The sequence below is a fragment of the Lagopus muta genome, chromosome 1, assembly GCF_023343835.1.
Source record: "Lagopus muta isolate bLagMut1 chromosome 1, bLagMut1 primary, whole genome shotgun sequence".
In the NCBI taxonomy this organism is placed as follows: domain Eukaryota; kingdom Metazoa; phylum Chordata; class Aves; order Galliformes; family Phasianidae; genus Lagopus; species Lagopus muta.
In genome coordinates, this window is record NC_064433.1 from 123,912,780 (window position 1) to 123,933,417 (window position 20,638).

Below are 20,638 nucleotides of genomic sequence, written 5' to 3' on the forward strand. Positions count from 1 at the left end.
GGTCTGCCTCCTTTCTGATAGTATTCCTAAGCGTGCTGCCCTGTAAGAGTTTTTTCTCTCTTTTACCACATTTGACAGTACTGTCTCCATTTCAGCCTCAGTGAATTAGCAGAGTTGTCTTGTGCAGTACAGTAAATTTCTGTCTGATCTTTGGATAAGTCCTGGATAAAATACACTGTGGTCTGTCATTAAAGCTGCACAGGAGATTGGATGTCTTACTGTAGGTGATAGCTGATGAAGGATGCACCTGTGAGGAGGGAAGTGCTGCCTGGTGTCACGGGCTTGATTTTTCTGGGGAGAGCAACTCAGGGCCAGTGGTGCATTTACAGCTATGTCCTTCTCCAGGATGTTGGTGGTCCCATTGATAAAGGCTGGTTTAGTAATAGGGATCAGTATATTAGTTTAAGGACCAATATATTAGTTTAACAAAAGAAATCAATGAGTGATAGTTCTAAAACCTTCCAGCTTAGATTTACTTGATGTGTGAACAGCCTTGTTTTTCTCAACACTCCTGCTTCATGGGAGCACTAGAGTCACAATAGACTACTTTTATCTTTGCATCCACCAAGTGCAAGGGCTTTTTCCTCAGATTTCGCATATTCTGCTTTGGGTTATAGCGCACTAAGATATAAAGTTGCATATTATGGCATAACAAGCAATGGAAATTTACCACATTGGGTTAAAACAGCTAAGTGTTGGCCAAAAGTCACTGTGATGAATCTGATGATGGAAAAATTAGGAGAAAGTAAGTGGTCTAATATCACTATAGGCTCCTACCATGCATGCCCAGAAGAACGTTAGCCTATATTAATGACTTCTTGGAAAAGAATGCATATTTATGCCAATGTATTACATATGTATGTCTTAACTATTTAAATGTAGAACTTGAACTCTGAGAGCAAGAATTTGATTTGTCAAGATGCCCAATACGTATCGTGAGGAATAAAGGAATGCTGCTTTCTAACAGCACACTGGAGTTAGAGAGTTTTCTTCCGAATGCCACATGGGGCTCTTGTGCCCACTGCCCTGGCCCTGTTTAACTTAACAAATTGAAATGCATTAAACTAGGATTCTTGTTTGAATGAGAAGGGATATGTGGCCAGTGCTATGGGCTTTGTTTTCTTTTGAGAAAGGAAATTGTTTTGCTGCATTTTGCCTTTTTTTTCATAGTAGGAATGAAATAATCCAAGTATAAATTCTTAATTTTCCTGCATAGCAAAATGGCTATAAATGTAGTACGATTCCAAACAACAGCTCTGATTTTTTTTCACCCAGTATTTAGGGTTGTTTTTTTTTTCCCCTCTGCACTGACTCACAGGAATTAAGCTCATACCTCTGAAAAATCTGGTTACTGATACACATATCTGTGGGAAAACACAGGTCCTTAGAGTAGTATCTTTAGAATGTACAGTGAAGCAACATGGAAAATGTTGTTAATATTACAAGTTTTCAAGCACAGCCATATCTCCTCTGGAATTCATTTATCTCTTAATGCATGACTGCTTTTATATGCACTTGTGCATTTGATTTTGTTTTAATTAATGTATTCTTTTTTTGGAAACATTTCTATATTAGCACCTGCATGAGTCTTAATGTAAATATACTGAGAAAAACAAAGAATCATAGAATCATAGATTCAAAGACAAGCAGAACAAAATAAAATAGAATGGAATAAACATGGATTTGGAAAATAATCAATATTACATTTCCTAACATTTGTTACTCTGAAGTACACTTCACACATACAGATATTCTAGCTTTTCTCTACATGATGGATAAAATATTACTTTCTCTTTTCTTAAAATAGGTAGTGTGAATTATCGTTAAATCAGATGTTGTGAAATCTGGCAATGCTGCTTAGAGTACAAAGATTTAACTAACTTCTTACAGTTGATAAGAAATAAGATACCCTCAGACCTCTGTTTATTTGGAACAAGAGGAAGCAAAAAGCAAGAATTCATTTGTAATGGTTTATACTAAAGCTGTCTAAAATGATCAGATAATTTTTCTTTAGGAACAGCAGTCTTCCTCTGCAGTACCTCTGGATGTCTGGGTACAGCATTGCTAGTAGTTTATGCAAACACAAAAAATAAGATTTTGGTCACCTTTTCTCAGTAGATTTATCTGCTCAGACTTTATTCACCTGGTCTTCAATAGAGAGAAATAATCACCCCAGGCATATCCTGTCACGAAGGCAGAGATGCCTACTGAGGGTACCCTGTAAATAGTGAGGATAGATATATAGAGATAGAGACTACTTCTCTAGAGAAAAAAAAAAATTAAATGAGATGAATTCCTCCTGATAGATCATGAGGGGAAACAACCCTGCCCCCATCCTGAGCCAGTAAAACCTGCTTCAATAACTCATCCAGGCTTTAAACAGTCACAGTGCTTGCGATCCTGCATTCCTTGGTACATGATGTGGAGAGCTTCAAAGGGAGCTTGTTCTTCACACAGACTTCAGCAAAAATACCAGGTCAAAGGTTGAGGGTTTGTAAACTAATAACACCCAGATGACAGGAGAGGAGCTGTTACCAAAATTCTTTCTCTCTTTTTTTTTAATGTCAAAAAATAGTTGAAGGAAGTGAACTGTCAATGCAAAGAGCAACTCTGTAAGTATTTTAGGTAAGAGGTAAAAAATACATGCAAGTTTTCACACAGCCATTTTAGAAAAGGAATATGCATGAGGCTAGAAAAAGTTTATGGTTTGACTCACAGAAGACTATATTAACATTTGCAGCAATGTTAATTTTTTGCTTTTTCTTTCTATTCCCTTCTGGTTGCCTTGGAGCTGTCTGAACTGCGCAATACAGAAGAACGGGAATTCAGCTGATATCCCTATTTACATTTTTATGTAAATGAGTTATTAAAAAATATACCAGACAAAGCAGAGTGTGAATACAAATCTCTGTACTAGTCTGCACAATGATCTGCTTTACTAATGCAAGGCTTGAAAGATTCGTAAGGGAATTCTGAATGCAGGGAGCTTGAGTGGAAGGTTTGCAATGACATGAGGTGCTGAAACAGTCTTTGAGAAAGCAGCTTCCAGCCAGAGGCATCTGTTGTCTCCCAGCCAGCAACCTCAACCTGCAGAAGATCAGAAGTTTATCTCCAGGAATCTTTCCCCAGCCCATGCTGCCCCAGCTCAAGTATTCTCATCTCTGAAAAATATGAGACACAGCAGCTTAGCTACTTAGCCGTGGTCTCCGACTGCTTGGTCTGTGAAGGAATTTCTTCACTGGAGTGTATATGTAGATATGAAAACACTGTAGCAACATAGAACAGGGGGAAGGTGGCAAAGGAGCAGGCTGGATGAATAACAATGTTACCTCAATGTACTGCCACACTTCTCAGTGTGTCCAAGGTGCTGCACCTTGGAATAGCAGGCAGCCACTTGGAAGAACAGAATAGCAGGCAGCCACTTCGTCAACTACTGATGTTGGCAAGCCATGGTATTTCTTAACTGCCCTGTAGTGGGATGGAGGCTAAAAAGATAGGACTATACTAGGACATTATAGTAAATATTGGAAAAAGGTTGAATTTTCCATATAGTTATCTTTGACTACCTCCACAGTGTTCTTGGACTTTTACGGCCTTTGTCTAAGATAGAAAAGATCTGCTGGTCAGATCTGTTGACAGTCACCATGCATATGGGATTCACCAAAAGAGCATGTACGCTTCAGAAATACAGATGAAAAAATTGATATAACCTCAGTTTAGATGCTAGATGTTCCACCGAGCTGGTTATGCACATTCTATTTGTAAGTAAAGAGGTAAAGGAATGATAAAACAGAATTTTATTAGCAGTTCTTTTCATATGATCTAGGAATTATTAATTTCCAAGCTTTCATACTTTCTTTGACGGCATTTGTGGTAAAGCCTGTGTGGGAAAGCAGCTGCTTTAAAGCTGATCTCAGCTTCATGCTCTCCAACAACCAGATCTCTGTAACACAGCCTATCTGAAGACCACATGAATTACCAGTGCAGGTTTCACTAGTTCAGGATGTGCTTCCAGTGTCCCTACTTTTTCCTGCAAGGGGAAAGTATTTTCACTTGACTAAAAGATGGGCTGGCTTAACCACATAAACCCTACTTTAAAAAATGCTAAATGTTTGCAGAAGGCAATTCAGCCACCTGTCTTAGACGCTTGTTATAGGATTCACTAAAATGCCTGCTTGAGTTGCAGCATCCATTCTCCCTTTTTCCCTCACACATTGACTATAAGAAGCTCCCAGGGAACTGGCCCAGAAGAGGGACCTTCATGGTGCAAGGACTCCAATGAACTACACAAAGAAAATACGGAGAAGAGCTGTGGATGAGGAAGACGAGAACAGTGGACCTAAAGCTAAAGAGTTCAAGGGTTATGGTGTGTAATTCTTTATAGGCAAATAAACTGTGCTTTCATTCATTTATTCACACAGAATTGCCTCCTGCACAGGTGGGGGCTTTGTTCTATCCTCCATCCAAAGTAAAATACTTCAGTTTTCCAGAGAAATAGCTTTGTCTGCAAATTTTTTGTCTTTGAGAACAATGATCAGGAAAAAAGAAAAATAAAATGAAGATAAAGCCACATAATAGTGGGCCCTGTCCACCTTTTCTACCTCCAAATTATCCATTGTGGTTTTCCTTAATAGCTAATTTGTTATACAGCAAACACATGACGAGTTCCATATGGTTTACCATAGCCAAAAATACATGACAGAGAAAAGAAAGAAAATGCTTAGTACTACAAAATCAACTGATCTCATGCTCAGAAAAAATACAAGCAATTTATTACTAGTCTAACTTGTATCACTCTGCATGATTGTAATAAAGCAGGAGAGTTTAACTGTTGGGAAAAGAGCAATCAATCTTTTACTGGAATCCCAAGGATTAATGCAAAAATGGCATTGAGCCCAGCTTTAATAACCTTCAGTGACATATGAACCTTAATTTTCTTCAGCAGAAAGGTATATTTTCTTAAAATGCTTTTTTTTATTTTTATTTTTCTTATTTTGGACAGATATTTGACTACTGTAGAGCATATAATACACACAAGCTGTGTGGTGTCCAATTCTGGATTAAGAAGAAAATGTTTGGAACAACTGGAAGTCTTTGAATATACTCTTTTTCATGTTTTTTTTAGCCTTTCTATGAGAAAATAGATGAATTACTTGAATAGTAAGTTAAGTTGCTATAAATGAAATTCTAAGTTCTCCAATTGTAAAAATTCATTACCCGGTAATACAAGCATGTCCAGTATTCAATAGATCTGTGATCTATAATTGTTTTTCCAGACTATCTATCCAAAATTTCTCCTGTATACATTTTCTCACTGGTTTATCTGCAGAGAAAGTCCCAGCTGTTGTTAAATTCAAGTATAACTTGAAAAAAACAGACCTTTAAATGTTCCCACAACACTTCTGCTTCTCCACTTTCTAGATGATGGATGAAGACTGGTTTGAATCCAAGAATTTTCCTGTGATCTATGCCATGAAAAGGTGGAGGTGAAACAAAGCAGGAGAAAATTCAGCTAGTTTTGTTGGTTTTGACCTACATTTCCTTCTTGCACTCCCAATGTAAACACAAGTCTCAGTGTTAAATACAGTCTTTGCATGCAGTCAGAGAACCATATTGAAATAACTGAAATGGGAACATCTCTGTGAATGTATGCAAAGTTAAAATCTGTCTTTTAAGCATCTCTTCTATTAGGAGAGAACATAGTACATATCACATATATGATGCTGGGAAAGATTAACAAGTTCAATATAGAAATCTTGTCCTTGGTACTGGCACTGGCTCTTCCTTGTCATTCCAAGAGTCATCCTCTATATACATGCATGCTTATACAATTAGCTAACTGCTAACATTTTGTCAGAAAACATCCCTAGCATCTTTAAATTTGTTACAGTATCCTAAATCCATTTTATTTCCATTTTATTCATCTTCCTTTTTCCTTTTTGTTTTCCCCTTCCCTCCCATTCCAAAGATAAATAGTGGTGGGGTTGGTAAATCCTCCCCCACTGTGAGGGCAGAGCAGATCCGAGACTGCCTCATGAGACTGAATGTGTACAAGTCTATGGGGCTAGATGGCGTGCATCCCAGGGTTCTGAAGGAGCTGGGTGAGGTGGTTGCTGAACTGCTCTCCATCATATTTGACAAGTCATGGCTGCCAGGTGAGGTCCCAGATGACTGGAGGAAGGGTCACATCACTCCCATTTACAAGAAAAGGAGCAAGGAGGACCCTGGGAACTACAGGCTGGTGAGTCTCATCTCTGTGTCTGGGAAGATCATGGAACAGATCCTCCTGGATGACATGCTTGATCACATGAGGAATGGGCGTGTGATCCAAGACAGCCAGCATGGCTTCACTAGGGGAAGGTCATGCTTGACCAATCTGGTGGCCTTCTATGATGGAGTGATGGCACTGGTGGACAAGGGAAAGGTGACCAATGTCATTTACCTGGACTTGAGCAAGGCCTTTGACATGGTCCCCCACTACATCCTTATCTCCAAATTGGAGGGATGTGGATTTGATGGGTAGACCACTCGATGGATAAGAAACTGGTTGAAAGGCCGCAGACAGAGGGTGGTCATCAATGGCTCTATGTCCTTGTGAAGGCCAGTAACGAGCGGCGTCCCACTGGTCTTGGGACCAGTGCTCTTTAACATCTTTATCAGTGACACTGATGATAGAATCGAGTGCACCCTCAGCAAGTTTGCTGACGACACCAAGCTGAATGGTGCGGTTGATGCAGTAGAAGGAAGGGATGCCATTCAGAGGGATCTCGAGAGGCTGGAAAGGTGAACATGGGTGAGCCTGATGAGGTTCAACATAGCAAAATGCAGAGTTTTGCACTTTGGCCAGAGGAATCCCAGGCATCCATGCAGACTGGAAGGAGCGGTCCTTGAGAGCAGCCCTGCGGAGAAGGACCTGGGGGTCTTGATAGGTGAAAAGGTTAACATGAGCCAGCAGTGTGCCCTTGCGGCTCGGAAAGCAAATGGTGTGCAGGGCTCCATCAGAAGAGGGGTGGCCAGCAGGGACAGGGAGGTGATTGTCCCCCTCTACTCTGCTCTTGTGAGGCTCCATCTGGAGTACTGTGTCCAGGTCTGGAGCCCCCAGTACAAAAAAGACAGAGCTGTTGGAGAGGGTCCAGAGGCCCACTAAGATGATCAGGGGACTGGAGCACCTCTCGTATGAAGACAGGCTGAGGGAGCTGGTCTTGTTCAGCCTGGAGAAATGAAGTCTGTGGGGTGACCTCACTGCAGCCTTTCAGTACCTAAAGGGAGCCTACAAACAGGAGGGGAATCAACTCTTTGAAAGGGTTGATAACTGCAGGAAGAGGGGAAATGTTTTTAAGTTGCGGGAGGGGAGATTTAGGTTGAATATCAGGGCAAAATTCTTTACAGAGGGAGTGGTGAGGTGCTGGAACAGGCTGCCCCATCCATCTCTGGAGGTGTTCAAGGCCAGATTGGATGGGGCCCTGGGCAGCCTGGTCTAGTATTAAATGGGGAGGTTGGTGGCCCTGCATGTGGCAGGGGGGTTGGAGATTCATGATCCTTGACGTCCCTTCCAACCCTGGCCGTTCTGTGATTCCGTGATTCTGTGAAATACACCAAGCTGCTGGACTACAGAAATTCTAGAAAATTGTATTCTCTGATTCATATTTTGGATGAGAAACAAAACCAAAACTCAGATACAGAATTAGGGAAGACTTTCCTTCTTAATTGTGGTGCTAACAGTTATCTTGTTAAAATCCTGATCAAACGATATCTGTACAAAAATTTCAACTGACTGCAGCAAGAGCTGCTCTTCAGTGGGTCTTAAATTTGCTGATATTCTGAAAATACGATGTTCTGTTACTCAAAGAAAATTGAGATTATTCATTGTTATTACTATTTTAACTTCTACTTGGAGGTCCTGCAACAGGAAAAATCTCTGTTAGATAAGTAATAGCCAGAATCTTAGGGCCAGGGATATTTATTTTGAATTGCAGAACAAAGCCAGTGCCACTAAACTGCAGCGCTACATGCGTTTGTACGCAGCTGAATGGATTTTAAGATACACCTAACAGACCTTGTTACTTCTCTAAAGCCAAAGAGCGTGCTAATACCAATGTCAGCGCTCAAAGATGTTATTGCTGGTACTTTACCTAACAGTGCTGGGCATACTGTAATTATACAGGTGCCTCGTTACTAATGGCTACAGGAAGCGATCAGAGAAAAAGCTTGCTGAATTTCAAGGAGCTGGAAATGGCTGGTGGCAGCCCTGCTGTTACAGTTGGACTGTCATTAAATCAAAAGGTGTGTGAGCGAGTGTTTGATGATTTCCAACAGGCAAAATTTGTAATATGCCAAAGAGAGAATGAATGACTCACTGCTATTTTAGGAAGAACTCTCTGTGACAAACTTAAACTCCTTAGGGACGGATTTATAACTAAATTTACTTTCAGCCCTATCCCCTGCTGTAAAAAGTTGCAGAAATTATTTCATCTCTCTCTTGCTGGATGAAAGGGCCACACAAACAAGGTAATTTTAAGCACAGGGAAAACAAAAGGGAGAACAAAGTGAGGAAAATGTTTTCCAATCACAGGATTTTACAAACGCCTTATACAACAGATTTGTGCTGACAGCACCATTTAAAAGTCCTCAGCTGATTGTATTGATCTTTATTCCACTGTAGTAAATCAGTATTGACTCTGTATAAAATGATCACAGTTTGATAGCCTCTGATAATTTCAGAATACATTCTCAAATTAAATCTTTGGAAGCTAAGTTTTACCATCACTCATTAAATTCATTAAACTTAAATTCATTAAATTCAACTGGGAAAATAACATCATGTTCTCACACAGGTGATTATCAGCGTTTGCTCTGGAGACCTCTGAGTTTGACAGAACTAAATGATACAGTTTTTTGCATGCATAATATCCAAATATTTGCACTGGCTGTATATATTTACACAGTGCTCTGTTTATATGGATTACTGCCTGAAGTGGCTGGCTAAAAACAACCTCCTTTCTGAAAGCAATACAATCATGTCAACATGGTGACTATGGGAGGCAAAACACTTCATAGATTGTTTGGACCCAAGCTGGTTCCAGGATGATAGAGCATACAGAGCAAAGGATTTGTTCTCAGGGATTGCATTGAGAGCCATTTGGAGACATCTCAGCTGTGCATCTGGGTTTTGTATTGGCAAGCAGGCAAGGATGGATCAGAGAAGGATGGGGCCCAGGCTGTTGTGCGCTCCAGGGTGGAGATGGGATGAGTATAGAGGCAGCCTTTATATTTTTACAGAAGGCCAAAATTATCTGTAATAGCTTAAAGGCATAGCCTGTATTCTGTAAACAAACATTTGGGAATTGTGACTGCCGTGGCATTGATGATGGTGGTTGAGTTACTGTTGTTATCAGCCTGGGGAAAGGTGGCAAGCAGGTTTCTGAGGGAGGCTGCACCATGCACGAGTACAGTGCAGACAATTAAATAGTATGGAAAGGGAAGAGCATACCTAAACTTAAGGAAAGCTTATTCTGGTTAAAAGGAGAGTGAAGACCACTTTGGCCTGACTAGCAGCAGTGTCTTGTCTGTGTTTTGGGGGTAGTACCCTCACCCCTCCATGTTTCAAAGGAGGTTTTATTCCCAGGTAATGTGGCCTCTCAGGGAAGCTCGCCTCCAGATTTGTGCCTCACAGAGGAAGCACCAGAGCAGCTGTCTTGCCTGGGCTACTGGGCAGCGTGTCATCCTCCCAGCCCAGATGGCTCTGAGTTTTCCCAGCAAGGAGATGACCAGCAGTGAGGTGTCACAGGTTCACCCTGGGAGGTAGCTCAGAGGGCATGCTCTGCAGCAAACCCTTCTCCTCTTCCTCTTCCTCTCTCCATATCATTGAGTGCTCCAACTGCCCAGCAGCTCTTTTCACAAATAGATAAGAAGCATCTTGAACTCATTAAAATTATCCTGATCTTTTATGGCTTTTTTTCTTTCTTTCTTTCTTTTTTTGCACAAACTGTGCTTACCCTTCCTTCGTACAAACAAGGGTACCCAGCAATCTGGTTAGCCCTTAAGATATTTATTTTAATAAACTGACTTTCCACTTCTGAAGACTGGAGAGTCATCTGAGGGCTGAGAAAACTTAACTGATTAAAAGGAGCTTAGAAATGTTTCAGTTTGAATTCATTAAATACTTTACATTTGTGAAAGACTCCTCTACTAGTTTTTCCATTAACACCGACACAACAAGCTGTATTCTGGAGCTGCTTTTTATCAGGAATGCTTCTGGTATTACAGACATCCATCTCAGCAGTGTGATGATAAGCGATCTCTGCCACATGGCCTACTTCCATTCCTAGTACACATCAAAGTGGGCTCCATGATGCACGTGAGGTCTCACTATTACAGGGTAGAAGGGCAGAATCACCTCCTTTGACTGTGCTTCTTTTGATGCAGCCCAGCATACGGTTGGCTTTCTGGGCATATTGCTGACTTGTGTCCAGCTTGTCATCCACCAGTACCCCCAAGTTCATTTTGGCAGGGCTGCAGAGAGTCTCATATGAAATAGTAAAATGAGGGAGAGGGTCAGAGGAGAAGAGGAGAAGCAGGCAAAATTAGTTTTTGATAGCTGCCTCTCCCAGCTGGAATTAGATTAAATCACTTGTGAATATTTCATAGTTACCAGCTGAAAGGCATCTAGGAAAACAATTAAAGTCAATTAGCAGAAGATCTGAGCGTTTTGCTTCTCAGTTTGCTAAAACAAGCGATTACTTGTGCTAATGTTTTATGGGAGAAACGCAAAATAAAACAAGAAAAACAATATGCTTCTTCTTACTGGTAATAGCAAGGAAATTCAGCTACAGTTTTGTTAGCATCTATGGTAACTACGGAGCGTTTTCCTGTCAGGCTGGTTTCCCTTCTCTTGCTGCAGAGTTCTACCCATCCAAAGGCTGAAGAAGGCTTCCATAACCCCTTGAAGCAGGGCTTCAGCCTACTCTGGGTAAGGTGTGAGCCCTGTGGGCAGATCAGGAAGCAGTGTGTGTCTGGCCTTGGCTTAGTGGCTGTTGCCCCCTCAATACTGTGTCAGTATTACATGGGAAGAAACATCTCAAGAGCAGGTGGGAACTCACTGTGATGTGGGAGTGTGTGTGGAAATCAGTGGGGGTAAAATCTTTCTACCTGACTGAAGTACTGTGTTTTGGCAATTGGAGGTAGAGCTTAGTATTGTAACCTAGTCCCCTTTGTTTATTCTATTACTGTTATTTTCTTAACGTAATGCTATCACTATGGAGCAGATTGATTGCAGTGAAGAACAGAAACAAAGTTCTTGTTTCCTCAGCACCAATGCATCAGGAGAAATTAAGCCTAATGCTCATTTCCTAAAATAGCGTTGACTTCTGTGAAGAAATGAATTGTTCAGCTGGCCTCTTAATCTAGATGACAGTTTTATTACAATTAAAATATCACCTCTAGGAGGTCCTTTGTTTGCATTTGACAGATTTTATTGTGTTTATATAGGCTAATGAAGCAGAATGAAATTATGCAGCTTATATTAAATTTAAATGACTGATTTATTGTATTTAAAACCCCAAATTTATCATGCGTGTGCTTTAATGCTGCATAAACTACATTAGTTCACCACTGTTTTTTATTCTGCTCAGTGTTTTGCCCAATTGAATAAAGCTTCGTGGGTGGGTGCTCTAAAATAAGGTGAATTAACATCCAAATAATTAAAATGGGAAATACCACCTTTAAGCAGTTCACAGTGGTAAAAATGTTGTGGTTCTAGATCTAGCCTGTTATTCAGGTCAGTGTTCTAATTTCGTGGGTTACTATCAGTGATTTCCATGAAGGGCTCTCACTGGATCCTTTGCCAACTGTGTTCTACCTCCTATCCACTTATTGCTGTTGTTGAACTTTTATTACTGCTCATTTTTAATATTGTAGCCAACTCTCTTGCTCGCTATTGAATGTGCAGCTTGAATAGTGCCTGCTGCGTACAGTACTCTGTACTTGAAAGGAAACCTGAATACTCACTGCTCATTTGTGTTGATTTGATTGCCATAAATCTGAACAAGAGATGCACATTAATCTTAATATTTTTTGATGACGGAATTCCTCTCATTTTACTTCAGATTTCTGTCATAGATTATTAGAGATTATCTAGTTACTCCATGTTTTTTTCCTTCATTAACAAAAAGAATTAGATACATGGAGAGACTCATTGGTGATATTTATATTTAGTTGGTAACCTTAGGATGATATGGATTGTACTGTAAGGCATTTCTATGTAGAGGAAGCTCGAGGTGATAAGTTTGGATGTAGAAGGCATCTGTAGGCAGAAATCTGTGCTTAGGCAAATTAATTCCATGGGTAATGTCTGAAATATTACTATTACGTGTACTAGTTAGAGGGAATATTGTTTCTTTTCACTATCAATACAAGTACAAATGAAGATACAACTTATTGTAAATTAACTTCCAAAGGAAATACCTGGAATCATTGCTGATAGGGTATATTGCACTTAATTCTAGGAAACTGGAAATAGACCAAGAAGTCTTTTTAAAGAAATGATAATTTTGCTGAAAAGCTTTATTTCAGGTAATAAATTAATTTCATGTATCCAGTTTGAATCTGACAACAAATTTTGGCTGGAGCAGTGATGGAAGGAGAATTTCAGAAGGTAGTTTTTCTTTTTGAACAGCAGTACTTGGTGAGGTCATGACATCATTGATTTATTTTCTTTTGTAGTACTGCTATATTTTCATCTTGGCTTTCTGTTTGGGCTATTAGCTCATTGACATATAGTGTTTCATACATAATGCTACAGGGGGAAAAAAGGACAATGGGGCTGATTTTTTTTTTCTTAGTTGTTAAAATTATATGGCTGAATAAACAACTTAAATGATTTGTGTGATTAACGGTATTGCATAACAATACAGATTATTCTCTCATATTTGTGGGCGTGAATAAGTCAGACCTAGGAGTCAGCTTTAGTTCCTAGGGCTTTTTGCAGGATGATGGATGTCACTGCCTTCATCCTTTAGCTCCCAGCTGCCCGTACATAGCATCTGTAGATCTACATAGTGTATGAATTTGTCTGCCTGTGGGTGGCATCAACCAATTTTATCAACAGAAAGCAACGTTTAATCTCCAGAGCTCAGCCCTTGGCTATGCAGATATGTTTTTGCACAGAGTAAACAAATACTCATTAACTAGCATTCTTTTATGGTGCCTTGTTTGAATCGTAGAGAAGTAGGACTATGCAGGAAATAGGGTGGAAATGTTCCCTCGGCAGATCTTTTCTACTTGTTGCCACCTCTTTTTTCAGCTGTAGAAAATATATATGTTCACAGACTTGTTAAGTACCTATAATGTTGAAGGATTTGGTGACTGCCACACATCAGAGGTAGGAAATCTCAGAAAACAGAATCTTCTTTAAAAAATATAAAGTCTATGATTCTCAAATACTCAGTTTTTATAGCTGATACAAGAAGCAGCTGTGTCTGGTGATGTAAGCTTAGCAAGTAGTTTCCTTTGCATGACTCACTTGAGGAAATAACACTTCTCTTCCATTGAATTTCCAGTGGGAAAAGATAATTCACTGTATTATAACACACAGAACCCAACACTAAAAAATATGGCGACTTCAATATAACATAGTTCTCCTCACAAAAATCAAGGGGTCAAGTTATGGGCTATTCTGCAGTGAGGGCCTGGAGCAAAGTCCCATATGTTGTCTTTACTGAAGTTTCTCATCTTTGGACAAATTTGTCTTTCTAAGATGAGTCTAAGGTCCTGTCTGCAGAACGCATGAAGAGATTAGACGGCTTGGCAATACTGGAAAACTCATTAGTGAAGCATATGAGCTGTCATGGAAGACTTCTTCATATTTTATAAAAGAAAAAAGTGAAAACATATATATATCTCAGTGAATGAGGGAATGGTATATACTTCCTTCCTGGGGCAGGATTGCCTATTCCTTTCTGTCTGGCTTCTGTACTTTTGCTCTGCATAAAGCACAGTGGTGCAATGATCCTTAGGAACAATGATGTTCCTGTGTGCTAACGATGTGCTTGCCCAGGTAAACTGATGTGTTTTGCAGTAGGTTTGCTATAAAATACATATCAGTTTGAAATATACAAAATATGAGAAAACTGGGGTGGAAACAGTACTTTCTGTAAGTCTTTGTAAAGAATGTCTCTCAAGGAAGGGTCTTGTGTCCACGTCTTGATCAGACACCAGTTGGACCCGCTATCTCGAAACTGAGGGAGCTGTTTGGAGAAAGAGCGATGAGAGAGTCTGCAGAGACATTTGGCGCTGTAGACATTGCATTGCCATGCTAATATAGGAATAATGCATGTTCAGTGGTTACTTTGATACCTGAACAACTTTGTCATTTTTTAGAGTAGTAATGTTAGTCCTGTAAATGTGTGATTACCTACTTCTATTTTTTTTTCATTTTTTTATGAAGTGATACATCCCTCATGGGTGTAAACTGGACAAAACAGTCTCCTGGAGGGCCTGAAGACCACTGACGACTGTCTTCATTTCAAACTAACTGGACAAATTACTGAAGGTTTAAATTATTTATTAAAACCTCAAGCTGTTAGAGATACCATCCTTCATTTTGATGCTTTTACTTTTTTCTTTTCTTTAGAAGTCATTTGAATTAGGAGAGGAGGACATTCCCTTCTGCAGTTTATGGGTGAAAATCTGTATGTCAGTATATTTAATTGGATCTGCTACAACAATTCAGACTGTTCAGTCCAGACTGCGTGTGTAAGGATATATGGACATGCCAAAAAAGCAGTCAGCCCCTTCAGTTGCCAGCAAAGGTGTTAATATTTTTCTCAGTTCTCACAGAAACTCATTGGGATATGCAAAACTCGTTCATTAAGCGCTACTGCAGAGTGACAGATGCTGACATATATAATTTGACAGCTGCAAATACCAAGTACTAGAAAGTGTCGTTTCTCCTAAGTATAAAATAATGGGTCATTATTCCCTGACATATTAAAAACCAAGTACTGTGAATAAATGAATCGGTAATCCTTTGTGCTTTAAAAGAAGAGAACCTTTTTTTTCTTCTTCCAGAAACAAAAGTAATTTCCTTTGTTCTCCTCTTACCTGTGTGCACCATCATCAATTGCCAACTTGCTGATGAGGTAGGTTGGAGGAGGACGTTGCTCATGCCATCTACTTAAAGCATTTCAGATATTCATGTGCCCAGACAAAGCCCATTGCCCCTCCAGATAACCAGGAAAGAAATGGCATGTACATCCAGAAGGTAATTCAGAGGAGAGGCTTACAAAGGAGCCCACGTACCCAAATTAGATGTCTGACGTGAACAGTGAAAATATTTGCCTCTTGGGTGTTACCAGTCCGGCTTTACACTGATCATAGGACATAAGCTGCCATGTGGTCCCCATAGGAGGGCCTCATCTGTGACAGCTTCTTGCCTTCAATTCTGAGCCTACATCTTTGTTGTTAGCGCTCTTGTCACAGTGAACTTCCTCAGGCAGACATCTAACAGCAGGAGGCCTCTGAGGTTTTGGAAGGAGCACTGGTAGATGTTTGTCTTGCTAAGGGCAAAGGGAAATCTGTCTGCTGGTTGACAGCACAGCACTGGAGGGGAGAAGAGACATCATACTCAGTGAAGCACTGCTGGGGCTGCACTGCCTGTAGGGGCTGTATGGTGCTGCAGACTGGAGCAATGCTCTGCCTAACGTGGCCTGTCCTCAAATAAGCCACAGGGTGCCAGTTGCATTATCAATACAGTTATCATATTTAGCAGGCTATGGCTCAAATTGTTTCCCAGTTTCTGTTTATACTTACTGAACTTGCATCCACGAAAGTGTCTATCCTATACCTTGCAATTAGCAGTTAAAATGTAGCTATAACATATGTTCTGTCCTTCGTTCCACCTTATTCGATCTCCCATCTCCAGGTGAAGACCAGGAAGAAGTGGTGTCTCTCAGCGGTCTGGTGACCAGTACTTAATATCCTTTGTTGGAGACACAGACTGCGGGATTGAGTGCAATTCCAGTAAGTTTGCCACTGATACCAAACTTTGTAGTGTGATCAGCACACTGGAGGTAAAGGGATGCCATCCAGAAGGAACCTGAAAGTCTTGAGAGGTGGGTCTTTGTGAAAAGTCATTCAACAAGGCCAAAAGCAAGGTCCTGCACCTGTGTCAGGGCTGTCCCAAACACGAATCCAGGCTGGGTAATGAATATATAGGAAACAGCTCTGCAGAGAAGAACTTGGGGTTTTTGGTGGATGAAAAGCTCAACGTGAGCCAGCAATATGCACTAGCTGCCTGGAAGACCAACTGTGTCCTGAATCAGAACTGAATCAGAACAGGGGTGGCCAGCAAGAAGAATTGCTTCCCTCTTTTCTGCTCTCATGAGGCCCCATCTGGAACACCATGTCCAGCACAAGAAAAACATGGAGATGTTGGGGCAGGTCCAAAGGAAGCCATTGGGGATGACCACAAGGAGAGCTGAAGGAGCTGGGCTTGTTCAGTCTGGAGAAGGTGCCAGAGAGACGTTTCTTATTTAAAGGAATCTACAAGAAATCTGGAGAGGGACTTCTCATGGAATGTAGTGACAGGACAAGAGGTAATGGTTTTGAACTAAAAAGGGGTATATTTAATCGGATATAAGGAAGAAATTCTTCCCTGTGAGGGAAGAATGTACATAGTGAAATAATTACAGACAAAATAAAACTGACTGGAAATACAACATTTACATAAACGGACAGATTTGCTGTAATCTTTGGGATTCTAGACTTTTTGGTTTTGTTTGTCTTCCACATTTAGCACAGTAGCCTTCTGGTCTGTGACTGGGCTCTTAGGAACAATAATGACATAAGCAGTAATTAGATGGAAGTTAGAAACAGCATGACTGTACTGAACAAATACGCATAATTAAGATGTGTCTGTATCAGTGGGAGTGAAAAAAATGGATATACTTCAAAAATTCAGATTTTAATACCTCATTAGTAAAAGATCATAAATATTAGCTTAAGGAATGGATTAAAGAGAACTCTTCCCCTTACCCCATTTCACTTATTTCTTCTTCCTTACTTAAAGTTGATAGTGATTTAGACATCTACAGAATTTGTTGAGTCTTTACCATTTTTTATGCCTAGGAGATTATAACTGCAGGCTGCCAATCATTAGACTGAACTGGTGAAAGAGAACATAGGTGCCTCATAGCAGCCTTTGTGAACTCAGTCTCATACTTTCCGTGGCATTAGACGCCAGTCTTCCAATGCTGATCTCTTTAAAAACAGATACTTGTCAGTGGGGTTTATTTTTAGCTCCAAGAACATACTTTTGATGTCTTTGAAGGCATGGAACTTTGGAACAAATCTGCAGGATAGGAGATTACAGACAAAGCACCGCAGCCAGCATTGCAGAGATGAAAAGAATGGGTGTATTTTCTCCAGTTTCCTAAACTGCACGCTAATCAAGTATTAAAGACCTGTTAAATACTGTTATCAGTGATTATTCAAGCAAGATCCAAACTTTTCTACAACTAGAGCGCATTTGGGATTTATGTATGTGACTTTGGTTAACTTTCAGAGAATGTAGATAACTTTTTTTTTTTTTTTAAATGGCTGTATCATAAATGATGCATTTTTACCCCTTAATTGACCAAGATTTAAAAGAAAAAGAAGAAAAAAAATGTTTCTGGGGAAATTCTTGGGATGGGGGACTTGGACTGTATGCTTACCTGTCTTTGTTTTCTTTCCACTTTGGGTGCAGGTAACTAAAATATTTTCCTTTGGTACAGCAGATGGCTGTAGGAACTGTCTGTCTCCTTAGTATTTGTTGGCAGTTTAGTTTGCTTTTGTGTGCGTAAAGTAGAAAGGGGCTATACAGGCAGTAGTTCAGGATGTGTGTTGCATGGAGCACTAGTAAAGTGATTTAGACACTGCTGGCAGCAGTCTGCAAAGAAACCATCATATCGGAATGAAAACAGCTGTCTGCCAGCACCATAAACATTAGGAAATGTTGTGGGTGATTAGTTGCTGCTACTAATGTGTGAAATTTGGCCTGTTTGCATACAGGCAAAATGAACTCCTTTTTTGCCTCTTGCCACTCTTACATAGAAATCACAGGACATTATGGGATTGATTATGAGTCATAAAAGCCAGGAAGTCTAGTTTTAGAGTAAAAGCCATGGTAATAACTGTCTCTTTCTATTTGGATGTCATTGTATGAAAAGCTAAGGTGAAATGAAAAGGAATAGGAAACAAACCTCAAACGGAGAGTGGGACAGAACTCTAATGGGAAAAGCATCCTGGTCAGGAAGAAACACTCAAGCATATAATATAAGGCACCTGGCATCTTTCTTTTTTCTTCTTTCTTTTTTTATTTAAGATGGTAAACCTTAGTTGTCATTGAACAAGAGCAGCAGAACTACCCAATAAATCCCCATTCTGTTGAGTGCCACAGTCTTTTTCACCAGAGACATCCTCCCTATTTCTACCATCCCATCAGACTGAATATTCTAAACAAACACCACTGCGATGATTCAAAGAAAGCAAGAATAAATCCAGAATAATTGCAAAAATGAGTATATAGAAGCTTTTATTATGAAACCTTTCGGTTACCTTTTTCCAGGATAAACTGCTTAGTAGGCAATTCCAAAATTGAATCAACTGTGACTGTAAATTTGGGAGTTTAAAGTGGATTAAAATTATCCATGTTTTGTGCTAGGATTTTTTCTTTCTAGGAGGGATTTCTCTCGCTGAATTGATTATTAAATAGATCTGAAAACCAAGGGCAGAAGGTGGGGCTACTTAATTTTCTTTTCTCTTTTATATCTCTGAGCAGTCTGCTTTAAGAAATCATAACAGAGATAAATATTTACATAGCACCTGCCAGTCTGTGGCTTAAAAGCTCTTAACACACTTCAATATATACTATTGTATGGAAATATTAAAAATACAGTTCTAGAGTGAAAGGTAATTTCTAGCTGATAGCAATGCTGGCAAATAATAAGTTAACTGAGCTTAGAGTGAAGTAAAACAGAACTATTCAAATTAGGCACCCACTGCAAGAGCAGAGTTAATACTTTCACTGCTGCAAAATCTGTCGGTGGGAATTTTCAACCCTGATTTTTCTTATCTTTCAGACAGGCCGATAAAGCGTGGGCCCATCAAAACAAATGGATGGTTTAGTACTTACTCTTACAATGGACATCATTTTGTTCCTCTAATTTAGTGAGGTAAACCCTTGGAAGTAGTAGGAAGATCTGTTTCCAAGAGCTCGCAAGGGGTTAAGAGGGGCTGTAGAAATGACTGATGCTTTCACCCCAGCAATAAAACTAAGTTCTCAGGTGGAGGGAGACTGCAATATTTCTGAGTGCTTTTTCCTCACAAAAATGTCACAAAAAGATTTTATTTCATTCCACATGATCCACTTCATTGTATTTGCAAGAAAAGTAAAGGAAATGAAGACTTTTACTCTAGGAAATGCCTTTTTTTGTTGTTGGTTTTGTTTTTTAAATGCTATGCAGCAGACTGGTGATTTAGGAGTCATCCTCAGGAGAATACAAGGACTTGCAGATATAAAGGGAGCTTTAATTTCTTCTACTCTAACTGGTCAATGTTGACTAAATAATTAATGATTTACTAAAGAAATCTGATGAACAGTAGAATTACAATCCTTAGGAAAAAGTCCTACAGGTTGTTCCATAAAGTCACTCTCATTCTGCAAGATGAATATTCAAGTATTCTGTTGAAACTAGGGCACCTTCAAGAGGAAGGCATGAAAGAGCCCTGCATCCAAATGCCATGTCTCATAGGACAGATTTATTTCATAAACATTAGCAAACTGCTAACTTCTGCATGTATAACCTTAATTAAAGCAGAATTTAACATTCTTTCTTTTAAGCTAGTTAGGAGATTTTTCTGCTTACTAGGAAGAATATTTTAAGAAACAATTCAAATACCCTAAGTGATAGTGTGTATATATAGTACAAGTATGCTAAATTTGACCTTTGAAGGAGCTCTTAGCTCTTCTACCTCCAAATCAAAACCAAGAGAATAAAACTTGCTCTGGATTAAAGCAGTATACTCCTTATTTCAGACTCAGAAGAGAGAGACTTCTGTCCAGGTATCTATCCTGTAATTTTTTGTCCCTAATAATTTCACAGGAATTTCCAAGAAATCTTCATGACTTTTCTGATTCCTCAGACTTGGTAGGAATCAATGCAATCAGCAATGAACACAGCCTAACAACCTTGCATACGGTAATATGTGCTATGACAGGATGATAACCCCAGTCCCTGGGGATTCTAACTCTGTAGATGGGGTACCTTCTGTTAATCTTCTCTTCACCCTCTGAGGAAGGAGATAAGAGTAATGAGCATGCTGGCTGGCTAGCCCAAGCAATGAGTTGTGTTGTCTCCCGTTCTGGATCTGCCTTCTTAGAATCGTTTGAGACGGGACATTTAAAGGCCATCTCGTCCAACCCTCTGCAATGAGCAGGGGCACCTACAGCTAGAGCAGGTTGCTCAGAGACCTGTTCCAGCTAACCCTAAATGTGCCTAGGAACAGGGCATCCACTACCTCTGTGGGTAACCTTTTCCTTTTCCAGTGCTTTGTTACCCTTATTGTAAAAAAAAAAAAAAAAAAAAAAACCCAAGACAAA